Genomic DNA, 18,566 nt, shown 5'->3' on the forward strand with positions numbered 1-18,566 from the left:
TGAGGGATCAGAATACGTCTATATAAGATAACAGATCACACTGAGGGATCAGAATACGTCTATATAAGATAACAGATCACACTGAGGGATCAGAATACGTCTATATAAGATAACAGATCACACTGAGGGACCAGAATACGTCTATATAAGATAACAGATCACACTGAGGACCAGAATACGTCTATATAAGATAACAGATCACACTGAGGGACCAGAATACGTCTATATAAGATAACAGATCACACTGAGGGACCAGAATACGTCTATATAAGATAACAGATCACACTGAGGGACCAGAATACGTCTATATAAGATAACAGATCACACTGAGGGACCAGAATACGTCTATATAAGATAACAGATCACACTGAGGGACCAGAATACGTCTATATAAGATAACAGATCACACTGAGGGACCAGAATACGTCTATATAAGATAACAGATCACACTGAGGGACCAGAATACGTCTATATAAGATAACAGATCACACTAAGGGACCAGAATACGTCTATATAATCTAACAGATCACATACATGGACCAGAATACGTCTATATAAGATAACAGATCACACTGAGGGACCAAAATACATCTATATAAGATAGCAGATCACACTGAGGGACCAGAATACGTCTATATAACATAGCAGATCACACTAAGGGACCAGAATACGTCTATATAACATAGCAGATCACACTGAGGGACCAGAATACGTCTATATAACATAGCAGATCACACTAAGGGACCAGAATACGTCTATATAACATAGCAGATCACACTAAGGGACCAGAATACGTCTATATAACATAGCAGATCACACTAAGGGACCAGAATACGTCTATATAAGATAACAGATCACACTGAGGGACCAGAATACGTCTATATAACATAGCAGATCACACTAAGGGACCAGAATACGTCTATATAACATAGCAGATCACACTGAGGGACCAGAATACGTCTATATAAGATAACAGATCACACTGAGGGATCAGAATACGTCTATATAAGATAACAGATCACACTGAGGGATCAGAATACGTCTATATAAGATAACAGATCACACTGAGGGACCAGAATACGTCTATATAAGATAACAGATCACACTGAGGGATCAGAATACGTCTATATAAGATAACAGATCACACTGAGGGATCAGAATACGTCTATATAAGATAACAGATCACACTGAGGGATCAGAATACGTCTATATAAGATAACAGATCACACTGAGGGACCAGAATACGTCTATATAAGATAACAGATCACACTGAGGGACCAGAATACGTCTATATAAGATAACAGATCACACTGAGGGACCAGAATACGTCTATATAAGATAACAGATCACACTGAGGGACCAGAATACGTCTATATAAGATAACAGATCACACTGAGGGACCAGAATACGTCTATATAAGATAACAGATCACACTGAGGGACCAGAATACGTCTATATAAGATAACAGATCACACTGAGGGACCAGAATACGTCTATATAAGATAACAGATCACACTGAGGGACCAGAATACGTCTATATAAGATAACAGATCACACTGAGGGACCAGAATACGTCTATATAAGATAACAGATCACACTAAGGGACCAGAATACGTCTATATAATCTAACAGATCACATACATGGACCAGAATGCATCTATATAAATTATAAGGTCATACTGATGGACCAGAAAACTTTTATAAATTCACGACTCCGATAGCACTGTTGGAAAATCAGAAATAACTCTTAAAGAAATATTACAAAGTAGCGACTTCAGCTGTCATTACAACGTACAGACCATACAGTATGTATTAAAATAATAGCACACGGCAACATCTGAAGAACGAACAACATTAACGTCATGTGCAATACAAACAATAGTAAACTATATATAACAGCCATATCGGAAAATGGTATCTGGAAAAAATTTAATAGAACAAAACCTATACCAGGCAGACGAGTAAGAGAAATGACGTAATAAAGCTATTTTCATTTCAGTTTAAGAAATGTTGCATCTAATAAGCCAATGACGCGAAACGTGTTAATCTGTCCTCACTTCCATACTAAATAAAATACACAGTTAGGTTTGTTTCTTTGATTTTGAATTTTGCACACAGCTACACGAGGGCTATCTGCGCCAACCGTCCCTAATTTAGCAGTGTAAGATTAGAGGGAAGGCAGGTAGTCACCCCCACCCACTGCCAATTCTTGGGTTACTCTTTTACCAACGAATAGTGGGATTGACCGAACATTATAACGTCTCCACGGCTGAAAGGGCAAATATGTGTGGTATGACTGGGATTTGAACCCGCGACCCTCAAATTACGAGTCGAGCGCCTCAACCACCTGGTTCTATCGGATCTACACAGTCTGATGTAAACATTGCCACAGGTATATCGTTGTTTAATGTGTATATAACACACATGGTGAGCGTTTATGACTCACCAGCTGCAAGGACTTTTCTCAAACTGTGGGAAACACCTGTTTACTGCGTAAACTAAGCTAATTAGCTCAGGTTATTCGACGAACCGATGGACTAGCTTTTGTCTATAAATTAACTCGTAAGTAAACTCGTAGCATGTTTAAAGAGAAACTTGGAAAATGAAGTTTATTGCTTATGGCTTGTGATCTTGTATCAAGTGTTATCCCAATTCTATATCAAACCACCTACCCCCTCGCGACAAGCCTTAAAACATTCTACGATAGGACGGGTGTGGCCTAGTGCTTAACATGTCCAGACTGTTAATCCGAGAACTCTTGGTTCGCGTCCTGTTGTTGTTGACACGCCCTCTGAGGATGTGAATCATGCTATTCGTTAAGAAAAGAGTAACCTCAAACTTGGCAGTGGGTATCGTTCAGAAGCTGCATTCCTTCTGGCTTGTTAGCTGAAAATATACAAGGACTGTGTAGATGACCCTCTGTGTAACGTTTCATGAAACGTCTGAAAGAAGCAAACAGCACTAGTTTGTTTGTTGTTGTTTTTTGTGGGGGTGTCGGAAGGAAGCGAGATACACTCGGGCTTTTATGTCACAAATTTTTAGTTTAAATTTTCAACCATGGAGTTGAAATAATTATAAATAAAGTTATTTTAAAGAATAAAATCGGATTTTAGTGACAGAAAAGAAGAACAAATTTTAAGAAATGAAATGTTAATACCACTGTTTAACAATAGGTGGTGTGTTATTTATGTTGGTAGTGTTAAATGCTGCCAATAAAGCGTGATTTAAAATAACCATGGAATGTGGCTTATTCTGTAAATCACGGTCGCTTAGCTCCCTCTGGTAGCTGAAATATATATCAAACGTGTTCACATATGTTTGATATAATATGCGATCTAATATTTTTAAAAGTCACCGCTCATTTCGTAGATTTAGACAACCTTTATCAGGTTAAAAAATGATGTCTACATTCTACGAGTAGATTATTTTTGAAATTATGAAGCAAAAATTGTCATAAAAAGCTATTATAACACTATGTAACACAAATTTTGTTCCTGGACAGTATGTGTTATATCTTAATTGCTTATGTTGTAAAAGTACAGAAAATGACCATTATTCCCTTCAAACTTTGCTTTTGTGACCTGGATAATGAAATTTAGAAAGTAACCTATTTTCTATGTAAAAACGAGCAAATTTGCACATTTTCATTTACATAAGGTCTGAATAAAACAACATATGATTCAAGATTTACATGTATTTATACCAAAGATATACAAAAATGTTTAGAAGTGAGTAGTTTTTCGAGATTTGCGACTGTAATGTAAATCACTTTCACGTATAGCCCCCCCAAATATAGTCTTACAGGTCACAAAAGCAAAGTTTGAAAAGAAAAACAGGTCTCTTCCATTTACTTTAGGCATAAGCAAATGGGAAATAACACTTTCTGTCCAGGAACAAGAAAAAGTAATAATTTTGTTACACAGTGTTATCGAAAACAAGAGAAACGGTTCAAAATGGAATATTCAGGGTTTATTTACAAAATTGGTCAACTAACAATGAAAGGATTTCACGCAGTGTCACTTAGGCTGTAGTTGTAACGTAAAGCCGAAAAGCAACTACCAATTTTAAATTAAAGTTAATTCATTTGTGGATTTTTGAAACACCAAGTAATTTATTAATATTTTGTGCGAAATGATGATTTTAAACAGACTAATGTTAATGGGGAAACAGAATCGAATTTATATATATATATATATATATAAATCAGGAGGGAATGAATCAAATAACAGACCGTCCTCCAGTGGAAAGGTCGGTTTGAAGGCTTACAATGCATTGAAATTTATGTCAACTTAGAATTAAAATTTTTCAAAAATCGTATTTATCCATCTACCTTGATTCTTTTAAATGTTATAAGAGTTCGTATGTATCGCGAAGGGCGTAGCATGGCCAGGTGGTTAAGGCACTCGACTCGTAAACCGAGGGGCTCAGGTGCGTTATAATGTGACGGTCAATCCCACTATTCGGTGGTAAAAGGGTAGCCCAAGAGCTGGAGGTGGGTGGTGATGACTAGCTGCCTTCCCTTTAGTCTTACGTTCCTAAATTAGGAACCGTGAGAATAGATAGCCCTCGTGTAGCTATGCGCGAAATTCAAAACCAACCAACGTATTTCGAAATCATTACACAATATTTCATAAATAAATAACATTTTTTGAAAACGTTAACGCTATTAAATGACACGATAAAATAGTTAACAATGATGAACAGAATATGATAACTTTATCTATAGATACATATTTGTTTTTGTGTATTTTTGTGGATTAAAGAAAGCCTTTATCTGCACACTAACAAGGTAAAGTGTTGAGCAGAATTAATGAAGCGAGTTTTTCTTGGATGGAGGGATACCGTTTTCCTCAGTCTTTCCTCTTATAAGGTTGGTTTGTTTTGCATTTCGCGCAAAGCTACATGAGGGCTATCTACGCTAGCCGTCCCTAATTTATATACAAGACTAGAGGGAAGGCAGCTACTCATCACCACCCACCGCCAACTCTTTGGCTACTCTTTAACCAACGAATAGTGTGAGTGACCGTCATATTATAACGCCCCAATGGCTGAAAGGGCGAGCATGTTTTTGGTGCGACGGGATTCGAACCAGTAACCGTCGGATTAGGAGTCGAGCGCCCTAACCACCTGGCCATGCCGGTATATTAGAAGACCAACCTATGAAATATCAATTTATACAGAATACAAGATTCAACGACTAAAGTCTAGTTTTTAGAACTTAAAATATCCTGATATTTATCTGAAATCATTTTGTGGTCTTCCTTAATTTTCATTTAATTCCAGAAGTTTAATAACAGATTAAGAAGTCATTACTCCATACTTATAAAGCCCACTTTCCAAAGTTGTCTTAACAAACTCGAGCTTTATATTTATTTTCCTTGAAACTCTGACTTAAATCGGTTACAAGTTTCCTCTCATCTTTGCGTATTTTGAAAGTTCAGTAATCGTTCTAAGAATTTTGGATTTCCTGAATGACTGTTTATAGGTTCCCAATTTCCGATCTCAACAATTTTCCCTTCCCTTTTCCGTCTTGAAATGCTCATTATTTTTCAGAATTGCTACGAGTCTAAAAGATTAATGATTGTAAAAATACTTCCAGAGACTCGGGTTTTTGTTTCTTTTTTTTATATATTCCTGCAGTAATACTCTCGCCGGTGGCTCGATGGCAAGATTGAAGGCTTATCACAGACAGCCCATTGTGCATATTTTTGTAAAGAAACAAACGATCAAATCGGGTTTTAATTTTAATGTATATTATCGATTCAAAATCGTTTTTTTCTTCTTCTTGTAAAATCTATTTATTATTATTTTATTTACAAGTAGGTTTATTTGTTGTTTATTTCTACAACAATTTTCAGTATCGATATATTTTAGATCTTATCAATAGTGCTAGAAGTTTGTGCACGAGACTTTTATATCCTTCAATTTACACCACGAGATAATTTGAACACGTACTAATCATGTGATCATTCTCCACCAATCATGTTGCCTCATCTATACACAGGCGAAGCACTACTACTCTAGAAAAAACATCACTTTCGAGAATTAGCAGTAAAACGTGACATACACCAGCGCCAGGAAGTGGTAAAAAGGAGGTAAGTACCTATCGGAAATACATTTTCAGTGTAAGAAAATATTAGTTTCCGAAACTGATTTACCCCCATTTCAGCCGGAGCTCACATTCCACATTGCATAGGTGAAGGCGCATGAATAACTAGGAGAGTGGAAAGTGACCACCCCGGAAGAATTGGTGTTGAAACTCGTGAAGGGAAAGCATATCTTGGGGAGTTGGGGTGGGGGTATAGAATTACTTCTGATATGCATATACATTTTTCTCTAGAAGCGTATTTTCTCTATATCACCGATTATTACTTCTGGTATGGTTATACTCTCCGGTCATTAATCCAAATCGAAATACCAATACGAGCGGAAATGATTGATAGGACTCAACGTATTAAAGCAAGAGACAAATGGGTCATTACAATACGTACCAAGGGCAATACCTTGAGGGATATCAGAGTAAAACAAGTGTTGTCATCCAAGAAAAGCGGCTTGGATACTTCACGACCTGCTTCACTTGTGTGTGTGTGTATATATGCATTCGTAAAAGGGGTGTCCTGATTAAGCTAGACTATTTAGTATTCTAACATCACGTAAAACGTCGTGGTATTGGTAATATTTAGTTATATTACTTCAAATGAGTTTTGTACTCGTGCTCTGTGTAAGTAATGAGTATATTTGATTATGGATATTGTGATATTTATTTTAACTGATGTTTAACTGGCTTGTTGATTAATTATCAACGCCTTCGAATTATTGACTAATTCACCAGTTTTCTTCTTTTATAATCACCGAGTTTGTCTCTTAGTTAATACATTAGCGCATCACTTTTTATTGATTATTCAATCAGCATGGCCAGACCTTGATAAATATACCTCCTTAGAATCTCAGTTGAAAGACAAACATAAAAGGTGATAGTAGATACTTGCTTAATGGTGTCAAGAATGTAGTTTTATTGATATCCAGATGGTAGACTAGTTGATATTTACATCCAGATGTAGACTAGTATAGAGACTTGAGGATACTGTATTTATCTTGCAAATTTATCGATTAAGAAACGACAAACTTGTCTCGAAAAGATACGTCCAAAACTACCCTCCCTGGGAGTTTCCGGATGGAGACTACTTTTAATACTCGACAAATCTTGGTGTAAAAACACCTCTTGGTTCTTGAAGGACGTGTTAAATCTTAAATTATATTTGCAACGAAAAATTCATTTGTTACATTTGATGAAAATTTTAATTCAATCGTCTGTTTTAAAAACTTAAAGCGCATGTTACGATGCATTTATTTCTTCTTGTTTTTTAAAACATGTTATGTTGTTTATATTGGTTTCAATATATTTATTTTCAGATTGGTGAGTTTTGGTTGTTGACGTACCTCAACGAGTCGGCGATAAGAACTTTATCACAAGGACCATGGTGTGATTAACATATCCAGCAATGTCCTGAACTATTACAATATCGTGAATCACAAGAATATTGTTTCAGCTGTTTAACTCTAATATTGTTGTACAATAACAACGCTAATTCAAGCCTGACTTCATGCAGGATAGTTGTATTATAAAACACAGTACGGGATTATCTCGGATGTTCCGGTCTAACCAAATATAGAAATGTTGTATTCAACTTTGTTCGTCATTTTATTTAACATTATCTTAACAATTTATTCATTATCGACTTTTAGAATAATATCGTTAAATATTACCAATACCGTGACGTGTCACGTGATGTTATAATACTAAATAGCCTAGCTTAAGTACGATATCCCAATGTTTTTCGAGTAAAGTTGGCTACAAAAATGTCGCATGATGTTGTTATAACTACCCAGCCTAGCTGTACTTGTCACCCCTTTATTTACAAGTGAAGCAGACCGGAACGTATCACGTGATGTTAAAACAAAAAAGAAAAAAAAAGAATCTGGCGTCTGTTGGGGGTGAAACGAACCACAATGTGTGAGATGGTGGTAGAATAAACCAAGTATACGTGCATCTAGTCACTTATTTTTTACGACCAAAGTGGGCTATAACTTGTAGACCAGGAAATAAATTTTATAGTTCGAGTGCTGGAAACATTAAATTAAAGTCACTTCCCCCCGTCCCGTATATGACAGGAACAACGAACTTTTAAAACGTAACAGAAAACCGGTTGGCGTACAATATTTACAACCCCTTTTTAAGAGTAGACTGAACCATGACGCAAACAATGAAAGTGGCCGACCAATGAATTCGATCGGTTTCCATAACACGCAGAGACTGGTGGTTACCGTATTCAGTCGAATATTTCATCTTTATGTGTACTGTTTGAAGTTAATGGAAAGTAGTTTTCACTCTTAACTTTATCTGTCGGAATACGGTAAGATATAAAGTATTTTAGCTAACGTAAACTAACTAGTTTTCAGGCTTAGTAGGTACCTCTAGCATCAATACAATGATAACTATTACTTATCTCGTTTTTATCACTTCTAATATATGCGAACGCTCGTGCCATCATACATTGTTTAGTTCTTTTTAACACAAAACGTGAAATTTAAATAGATTTTATGGGAAACAGTCGCAAGTTTACTAATCTAAAAGGAAAAATTAACAAATCCTGTCATTATATCTGGTGCATGTCAGTAGAAGAACAGATAGATACAGGCAAGTCTAGGCTAACAAAAATCAGTTGCATAATTAGTTATTATGTATTAGTTACAAGAGGACGACAGATGCAGGTGGATCTAGGCTGATAAAAATCCGCCAACTTTATTATTAGATGTTACATATATCTACAAAAGATAGACCCACGATGCCAGCATTAGTTTTCTAATCATAAATGAAACCTATTTGTCACAAGAGAATGAGGAAGAGATCCATTGGTTGGTTGTCTGTAGGAGAAATCCTGCATATTTATGAATACAGTGTTTATTGAAGCCGTCTGTTGATTCGTGAACATATAAATTACAATAGCACGGTAGAGAGATGAACGCTTTTAATAGTTTAAGATACACGGATGTGGCCTATTACAATGTCCTTCCTATACCCGTGTCTACAATAGCTTTGCATTGATTTGTTTTGTTTTTTTCTTAGCCGCATTTGGCTTGAAGCTTGCCTATTTAAAAATGCATTGTTCGTGAATTCCACGTGAAGTCTCTTAGACTACTGTACATATTATTTCTACTTAAAGAATCTGAAATTAGAAGACTGAAATCTCTACTCGGTTAAAAAACTCATTTGTTAGAGGTTATTTTGTTATACTTAAAAATCTAGTCCGTTATTCCGAGACTTTCTAATATTCTGTTGTGTTTACAGAAGTGTGTTATATTTAAGTATTACCACAGTTATTGTAACCAGGTTGTAACATCTGGTATTACCGTTACATTATTATCTTTTACTCTGTTCGATTATATTGGTAATACCATTAATAACTCATCTTTAACATCTTGTATCATTACGTTGAGTACCATAATTGTCCTAGGCACGCTTAATAGTTTTACCGTCTTGCAACGTTTCGTTTTAACGGTGATATTTTAATTTTACATTTTCAGTGAAATTGTTTTTTTTTTTCATAATTATTTTAAAACGTATTGACTGTTTAATAATCATAATCGATAAACAAATATTTCAATCGTTAATTTTATGCCTACAAATTATTCTTTATGATGATAGCTTTTTTTTTTTATACAGGTAACTGATGTTTTAGTATTTCTTTTGTGTAAGTAACCCTAAGTTGTTACAATTGTAAATATATCCTTTGAAAATTGTTTTACCTTAAACTGTTGTTCTGGTTTACAGTTTCTTTACTGATTCATCTACATTTACTGTTTTACGTTTCGCCTACAACGTTCTTAAATGTCTGAAATTTTCCGCGGTCACTTTCTCTGCAGTTCGTTTGACATTATGGAGGAAGCGTTCTGGTCCATTCTCTCATCCCTGTGGGTCAGTGGTAAATTTGACCTTCAACACTGGATTCCGAAGTTTGTTTCCCCCATGATGGATAAACAAACAGATACTCCAATGCTTATCTTTGTGTTGAAAGCAAACAAACGCAGCTGCAACACTTTACCACACAGCAACAAGTTATGTGTTCTATAACGCTAAATTTCATGGTTTAATCTCCGCAGTAGACACGGTAAAATTATCCAGCTGTTCAGCGTTGTGCTTCAACACAAACAACAGATGTTATTAACTTGCTTGTAAAAAGTCTGTTACATCATTGTGGAGAGAAGTCTTGTGTCTAAATCATGACATTCGAATTCTGTTCTAGGATTTATTTCTATGAGATTAGTTCTGTATTTTGAATCGATTTCTAGGCTGTGATAATAACTCCCATTAATGTTTCTCAACTTTGGTAATCACGAGAAATGTTAACTTGTACTACTTGTTATGTAGAATTGGTAACTACAGGAGAACAGTAAATGACTCTGACTTGCCAAATTGTAGAAAATTGGTGTCTGTTATCGTTCCCATGGTTAGCAAATCTATATAAAAGCTAGTGTCGGTTATCTTTCCTCTGAGGTTACCAAATCTCCATAAAAATAATGGGGAAATTATAACTGACGCTGACTTTCCGTTTATTTTGTAACCATGGGAACAATAACACATACTAGTTTCATTCTCAATAAGCGAAAAAACGAATAAATTAATAAAGTATTGTTTTAAAGGAAACTTTAATAATCCAGATATTTATATCCATCTTTGTTCACAAGTGTTTTCTCAGGCTGTGTGAATAGAGAAACTCATTGTAATCTATTGAGTGTTCAAAAGTGTTTGTTTTTGAAATTCGCGCAAAGCTACACGATAGCTATCTGTGCTAGCCGTCCCTAATTCTAATTTAGCAGTGTAAGACTAGAGGGAAGGCAGCTAGTCATCACCACCCACCGCCACTTCTTGGGCTTTTACCAACGAATAGTGGGATTGATCGTAACTTTATAATTCTCCCACGGCTTAAAAGGGGGGCGAACATGTTTAGTGTGAGGGAGATTCGAACCCACGATCCTCAGGTTACGAGTATAGTACCTTAACCACCTGGCCATGCTGGGCCGTACTTAAAAGATCTTACATCTATTTACTTTATAATGTGTATAGGAAGTAAATAAAGCCACTCAGTATTTCCACCGTTTTGGTACCAGAGCAAATGTTACTAAGACCATAAAATCATTATTTTGACTGTCTTGATACAACTACGTGGCTTGAAGTCTGCCATCATCAACTTACCTCATTGTTATGGAAACTACCTCCGACTGTGATTATTACGTCTCACTGCAATTACGGGTAATTTCCTGCGACGTCAAGCTCTCACGTGACACGAAACGTCGATCTTATAATTATCGTAATAGACTCGTAAAGTTTTGATTTTGTTTAAATCAAAATACCTGCCAGAATTTACTTTTTTGATGCAAAATACCCAATGGGTTACTCGCCCAAAGTCCTCTGCCTGGACTTGAATCCCGGATTTTAGCATGCAAGTCCGTAACTTACCGCTGACTCCGTGGGGGGGGGGTGTATAAAATGGCACGATAATAGTACGAGAAATGAGATCTTTCAAAACTTTTAGTTTATCATCCAATAAAACTTTATAAACTGATTTAAAACAAAAACTAACACTGTCACTGATTACTTCAGTCCTGTAGGTATAACATATTTTAATAGAAATAAAGGACCTAAAAAACACTACAGTATTTTTCTTTAACTGGACACTGATCGTTTCACTATATAGTTTTATTTTTGAGCGTTTCACTGAAATACAAACCGTAAATGACAGTACGTACAAAGCTTTGTTTTGAAGAAAAATAATAAATTTTGGTAATTTTGGTATTTCAAGATAGTTTATTTATTGTATTCAAACACTAACATGCTCGTTTTCACTTGTGTAATTTCTGTTGTATTTGCTTCCTTTGCATTTTTTAAAAAATGCATAAAAACTTTAATACGTAAAATAGGAAACTACAAGTTTGTATGCATCTCCCCATGGACTCAATAAACCTTCATGACAAATGTGGTAAAGGTCCATCGACATGGGATGAAGTGGTGGTAAATACCGCAAAGCTGGAAATGTGTATGTACTTCTCACAGACCTAACGAGCCTCCGTATCAAATGTGGTGAAGTAACATTGGACATTTAACAAACAGCACTGCTATATTTATATACCTAACTACATAAGGTTTCTTTCAGTAGCAAGATGTGTAAGTATGTTGCTTTTATTTTGGTTTTGTTGATAGGATTTAAGTAAAATGAAATCCATAAACCAATTTGCTACATAGTTTGTGTTCCTTCTACAGGATGCAACAAAAGTAGTGCTCCTTGTGTATGAAAACGCAGCACTGAATCGAGCACTTAAAATGCGCATGCTCAGTCCGCCGGTGATAACCCTAATTTTATAACAATGGCAGGGTCTGATCCATGCGGTGTAAACGGCGATTTCAATTAAGCATACTTTCCTTTACTGTCACACTGTGCAACAAAAGATATATACTATAGGGGGCGCTATTTTTATTACACTATATTTTTAGTCTTAGTATCTGAAGTGTATGGAGTGCTTAAGGACTTTTTTCTTCCTTGATTTTCACGTGTATTTCTTGATACAAGTAGGACTCGTAATACAGCATTTTAGTAATTGTATGTGGAGACATCATAAATTTTGTCAAATACTTGTGCAACAAAGATGGTATTCAAAACCATGGACATTCGAAACCTAGGGCAACAAGATAATTACTTCCGTTCTTAAGTATTAAATAAAAATACAAAGCCACTCTGTGTTGTAACTGAATGCGAGGAACCAAGCATTTCTGTACGTGACGTTATTAGTATATAACGGATCAATACATGTTATTTATAGCAATTCTTAACTCGGATAAGTGCGTCGCGAGACGCTACACTTCTATTTAATCTCTCATTAAACGTCTTCTGAAAATAGCAGTGTGCAGTCACTGATAGTTTCATTATAATTTCAACATTTCTTCAATAAGTAGTAATTACCCGCTATCCCGTTGTTACAACGCAAAGCAAATCGTATTAACTAAGCTTTTATATAGCCATTTTGCCCAAACGTTATAAAATTACCATGCAACATTTTTGGTACAAAGACAAATTTTAATGTGTTATCAACAGAAACACGTTGACTGTGCTCGTTGAGAACGGTTAGATATGCGCGTCCTACCGTCAGATGTTTGAAATATAAAATTAATTATTGTTTTTTATACTGCTTATTTTAAGTGTAGGTTAAAATTAATCTTTACGAAAGGACGGGCTTGGTGTAGTCTGGCAGTTAGTGCACCTAAGTTGCAATCTGTAGATCGCGAGTTCGAACCCGTCATCGAATACTCTTGGGCTTTAAACAGTTATAATGTGATGGTCCAAGAGCTAGCGGCCAATCACACCAAACGTGTTCGCCCTTTCAGCTGTAGGGGCGTTATATGTTACGATCAATCCCACTATTCGTTGGTAAAGAGTAGCCCAAGAGTTGGCGGTGGGTGATGACTAGGTGGCTTCCCTCTAGTCTTACACTGCTAAATTAGGGACGGCTAGCGCAGATAGCTCTTGAGTAGCTTTGCGTGGAATTCAACAAACAAACAAACCAAGAGCTAGCGATGGGTGGTGTTACTGATTGTCTTTCCTTTAGTTTGCCACTTAAAAATTAGGAATAGCTATCCCTTAGGTAGCTTTGAACATCGCTCGATAAATAAACGAACACTGTGAAAACATGAGACGACGATTTTTTGTATTTTTAGTTTGATTTAAGTAGACATTTTGCAAAGTAAAAGATTTGAAATCCGATAAATGTTGTGTATTGGATGAAACATTTTAAATCCAAACGTGCTTCTGTATTGGATGAAACCTTTTTAAATCCAAACGTGCTTCTGTATTGGATGAAACCTTTTTAATTTATTACACATCTGTATATGTTTAATTATTGTTTGAGATAAAATATCAAAGTTCCTAGCCGAGTTTGTACCTAAAATAAGTCTAAACTCGTCATTATAGAACGACCTTGGTTAACTAGTTTGAAATTTGAAGAAAAAATTAATTTGTTTCTGTGATGTTTTTTTTGTTTGTTTGTTTGGTTTTTTGTATAAAGTTAACCTTGATTTTAAGATACGGTAATCAAATGTAAAGGGGAAAGAAAAACAACAAAAAACCCACCAACGGAACTGGCGTAGATAAACATTTATCATCACTTTGAGATATTTTGGTCTGCTTAAATAACGAACTGAAAGTAAAAACAAAACTGAAACCAGGCTATAGCTGTTTGTTGGAGCAGAATATTCAGCGTTTGGTAACAGTGGAGCATGTTTACGGAGATTCTTCATGTGTGATGAAAACGACCTTGGCCGGTGAGGCGCCAGGGGGCGGTGGAGGAGTGGGGACTATCAGCGAATGTTCAGATTGATACCATGTTTGCGTGTCTTGTATTCCGTGAGATGAATGTCCCCTTAGAACTAGTCAGATGAGCGTTGCTTATGCAGATGGCTACATAATAGGTTGTACTAAAGCGGTGAAAGACAAAGATGAATAAATAAATATGCTTTTACCAACTGGTAGTGAAAGTAATACTTTAATTACTGTCACTTATAGCGAATTATTATGTTGTTATCCAAGGCTTACGTGTAATTTCACTTGTGTTCTTTCACTTTTTGGCAGTCGTACAAATACTTGAGGTTTCTTGAATTGTTCTTATTTTAAACATGCTCGCCCTTTCAGCCGTGGGGACATTATAATGTTACTTTCAATCCCACTATTCGTCCGTAAGAGTAGCCCAAGCGTTGTCGGTGGATGGTGATGACGACTAGCCGCCCTCCCTCTGGTCTTACACTGCCAAATTAGGGACGGCTAGCGCAGATATCCCTCGTGTAGCTTTGCGCGACATTTAAAAAACAACAACAAAAACTGGCAAACTGCTAAACGGATTGTCGCAAAATCTGGCATGTGCCATAATGGTTTCTCAGAGGAGCGACTTGGGAGAGTTTGTTTGGATTTGATCCCTCTATTTCCCACGCTCATAGTAGTCAGCTAGTAATGTAATTACTCCATAGCCGGGGGTCTATTTTTAATAGCATGTTCAGATAGGTGGAATGTACATATCGACGTAAATTATAAAGATCCAGATAACTTTAAGGTGGTTGTTCTATTCTCCACAGGTAAATCCTATGGAGAAATATATAATATAAACTTTGTTTCCTATCACGACTTTAAAACTAAATATTTTATTATAATAACAAGCTAATGAGAACAACACTGCGCACTTGTTTATATATTACAAATATTCGTCTCAGCCCTCCACTAGTGGTACAGAGGTTAGTCTAAAGGTTTTTAACACTGAAAACTGACTTTCGATATCCAAGGATAGCTCTTCTGTAACTTCATGGCTAACCGCAAACAAACTATGCATCTCGAATGTGTGATTTATAAATTATGAATGATTTTGTATATTCCAATATACAAACATAAAAACAATATCATTTATAATAACTATTATAACTAATAGTTATTACAAATGATGGTTTTACAAACTTGCAGACGATACTGAGTCTTCTATCTAGTCTAAAACTGAATATTTTATCGACGGTCCAGGTACATGTAGAGCTAATTCTGAGTTGATATTGTTACACTCCGCTTAAGCTAGCCTGATTGGCCTCTCACGACTGTTTTTACCAGCGAAGATATGTAATGTCCTCGTAGAAATTCGAAGGCCCAAAGCAATTAACTGAGGTTGAAATGTTAAGTAATGTTCGAAATCTATTACGTTCTTTGTAACATTTTGTAGTTTTCCGATTAATAATCACAATTATAGCTTCCTAGGCCAATAGTGTACTGACTGTAACTGTCCATTAAATAATACTTTTGTTTCTCGGCGCGTCGGTTGTTTTGTATATCAGTCACACGAGACTGTAGAACATTCACCAAAGTTAGGTTGTAATAATACTGTGAGTCACTATTATTATAAACACACCTCGTACACTGTTGATTCTTACGTACAAGAACTTTCTACAAATTTTGAGAACATGCGGGACTTGCACAATATAAAGTCAAGAATATACGTCACATGCAAAAAAAAAAAAACTATACAGAAACAAGAGTAGGCACCAAAATAAATGTACAACGGAAGTGCAACAGATAGTAATGTAACTTTATATCACGACATGTGTTCAAACTCCTCTCTCTAGATGTTTGGGTATATATATTTGTATACCCAGGAGAAGCAGGTACACTAGACCTCTTCCTCCTTCCATTACTTAGTTGGAATGGCCTGATTAATACATTTAGAGTAAATACGGAATGGCTGAAGTAATATCATAACTTTAAATCTGGTCCTTTTCAGGGCAATGTCATTTATATTCTTTCATTTTTTAAAATTGTTTTAATAAGTCGAGAACGTAGTGGCCTGTTTTATTTTAGCACTATTTTATTATTATTATTTTAAATTTGATTTTATCTTAAAGATGTTTAGGTCTCTCTTCATTATATATACAATATCTGTCTAGTTCGCATAACAACTCATTTTTTCGCCAATTTCTATCAAAATATTTTATTGTTTTCTGTAGAAGTCTATCTGGTATTGTTTGTGTATTTGAGTAATTATGTATGAACTTTACAGATCATTTAATTAGATTAACCGAAACAATAATAAACAGCTTTAATAACAAAAGAATGCACTGTCGCCTGCTTCCTTGATATCAAACTTCTCGTTAGACTTTAATATTTGGTTTGAATTTCGCGCAAAGCTACACGAGAGTAATCTGCGCCAGCCAACCCTAATTTAGCAGTGAGAGACTAGAGGAAAGGTAGCAAGTTATCATCATCCACCGCCATCTCTTAGGTTACTCTTACCAACAAACAGTGGGATTGACTGTCATGTAATGCCCTATGGCTGGGAGTTCGAATCTCCGTCACTGAACATGCTTACATTTTCATCCATGGGAACACTGGAAAGTGATGGTTAATCCTGCTGTTCATTGGAAGAAGAGTAGCCCAAAAGTTGGCGGTGGGTGGTGACCAATTGCCTCCTCTCTACCCTCTCACTGGTAAATTGCGGGTAGCTACCATAGGTAGCCCCTCGGTGTGGATTCCTGTACGTGGTGAGGGGACCTCCCAGGGAAGGTATTGTTCTATCTGGTTACCTTCTCTGGGATCTAAACATCCACCCACGTGTTTGCCGTGCGTGGCGACCCGTGAAGGGGTGGAGAGGATCCTGGTGGTTGAGGGGTCCAACCCTAACACACCACTTTGGCCTCGAATTCCTGTAGACGGGCGGCCTTTGGGTGGCCCCCCTTGGGTCAATCGGCTGGTCCACTTGGGCTAGAGTCAACCAAGTACCAGTGTTTGAAGTTCTCAACGGGTGTTGTGGACATTGTGCCTGATGCTGGTGTTTGGGTATAGTGCTCACGAAACCCTGGCGTTGCTGCATTGTCCTTGAATGACTTTGTAGTGCGTCCCCTTGTAGGGTTCCATGGTGGGTGGGATCAGAGGGTACCGAAATTTTTTCCTTTTCCTATGGATCCTCCAAAAAATTTAAATAAAATTGTAAAATAAACAGTCATTGGGTAAGCGACCACGTCTTGAATACTCAGAACAGCAATCTTCAACATCAGTAACACACGTACCTCATTTTCTTATATTACATTCTCTTTCGGAAAAACCTTTAGGGCAAATGTCCCCTTTTTTTATTCAAAAGGGAATAGAGGGACTTGCTGGCTCTCCAAAGTCAGTAAAGAAACTTCGATCTGGTGACATATTGGTTGAAACATCCACATCCCAACACAGTGAACTCCTCTTGAATTCAAAGGCAATTGGGGATATACCTATTGAGGTTACGCCCCATGCTACCTTGAATTCTTCACGAAGAGTTATTGTTGAAAGGAATTTGAAGAACGTTCCCGAGTCAGAGATTCTCGCTGGTCTTTCCACTCAAGGAGTTTCTGCAGTGAGGCGCATCTCCATTCTCAATGATGGAGTTACACTGCCGACAAATATCCTCGTTTTGACATTTACATCACCACGTGCACCTGCCACCATCAAGACAGGTTATCTTAATTGCAGGGTACGGCCATACATTCCAAACCCTCTCTGATGTTTCCAGTGTCAGAGGTTCGGTCACTCAAAGACGTCATATCGTGGTTCCCTGACAGGTGCTCGTTGTGGTGGCAAGGACCACTATGCCTATGAGTGTGAAATGGACCCACATTGTGTCAATGGCAATGGTTCTCACCGTTCCGACTTTCGTTCTTGCCCAAAATGGTTGGAGGAAAAGAGGTGCAGCATTTGAAAACGACTCATTACTTATCCTGAGGGACGAAAATTGCTGTCCACCACTTCATCTCAGACATATGCTGCTGTACTTCATTCCACAACTACAGTGGGAGTGCAGACAGATCTCTCTGTGCCTCCATGGTTAAAAAGGTTGATGAATCGACTTCCACACCCATCTCTGTTCCTCCCATACCTTCCAACAAACCTCAAGATCGCCGTCCTTCAGTTTCAAATACAGGCATTACTTCTGATACATCTTTTTCTCCCACCACAAGAGACAAA

General features: G+C 36.7%; 1 protein-coding gene across 3 annotated transcripts in view; it reads left to right on the forward strand.

Moving 5' to 3' along the window:
- The first annotated feature begins 5,991 nt into the window (after positions 1-5,991).
- LOC143231106 (neuroglobin-like) overlaps positions 5,992-18,566 on the forward strand; it is a 61,335-nt gene continuing 48,760 nt past the window's right edge. The window contains exons 1-2 of one of the 3 annotated variants that reach the window (XM_076465677.1): positions 5,992-6,095; positions 7,414-8,414. The gene's annotated coding sequence lies outside the window, so the exon portion shown is untranslated. Of the gene's footprint in view, positions 6,096-6,605; positions 6,722-7,413; positions 8,415-18,566 lie in introns of those variants that run through there. The other 2 variants (XM_076465678.1, XM_076465680.1) reach the window with 2 other exon arrangements.

This window comes from Tachypleus tridentatus, chromosome 10, assembly GCF_004210375.1.
Source record: "Tachypleus tridentatus isolate NWPU-2018 chromosome 10, ASM421037v1, whole genome shotgun sequence".
Lineage (NCBI taxonomy): Eukaryota > Metazoa > Arthropoda > Merostomata > Xiphosura > Limulidae > Tachypleus > Tachypleus tridentatus.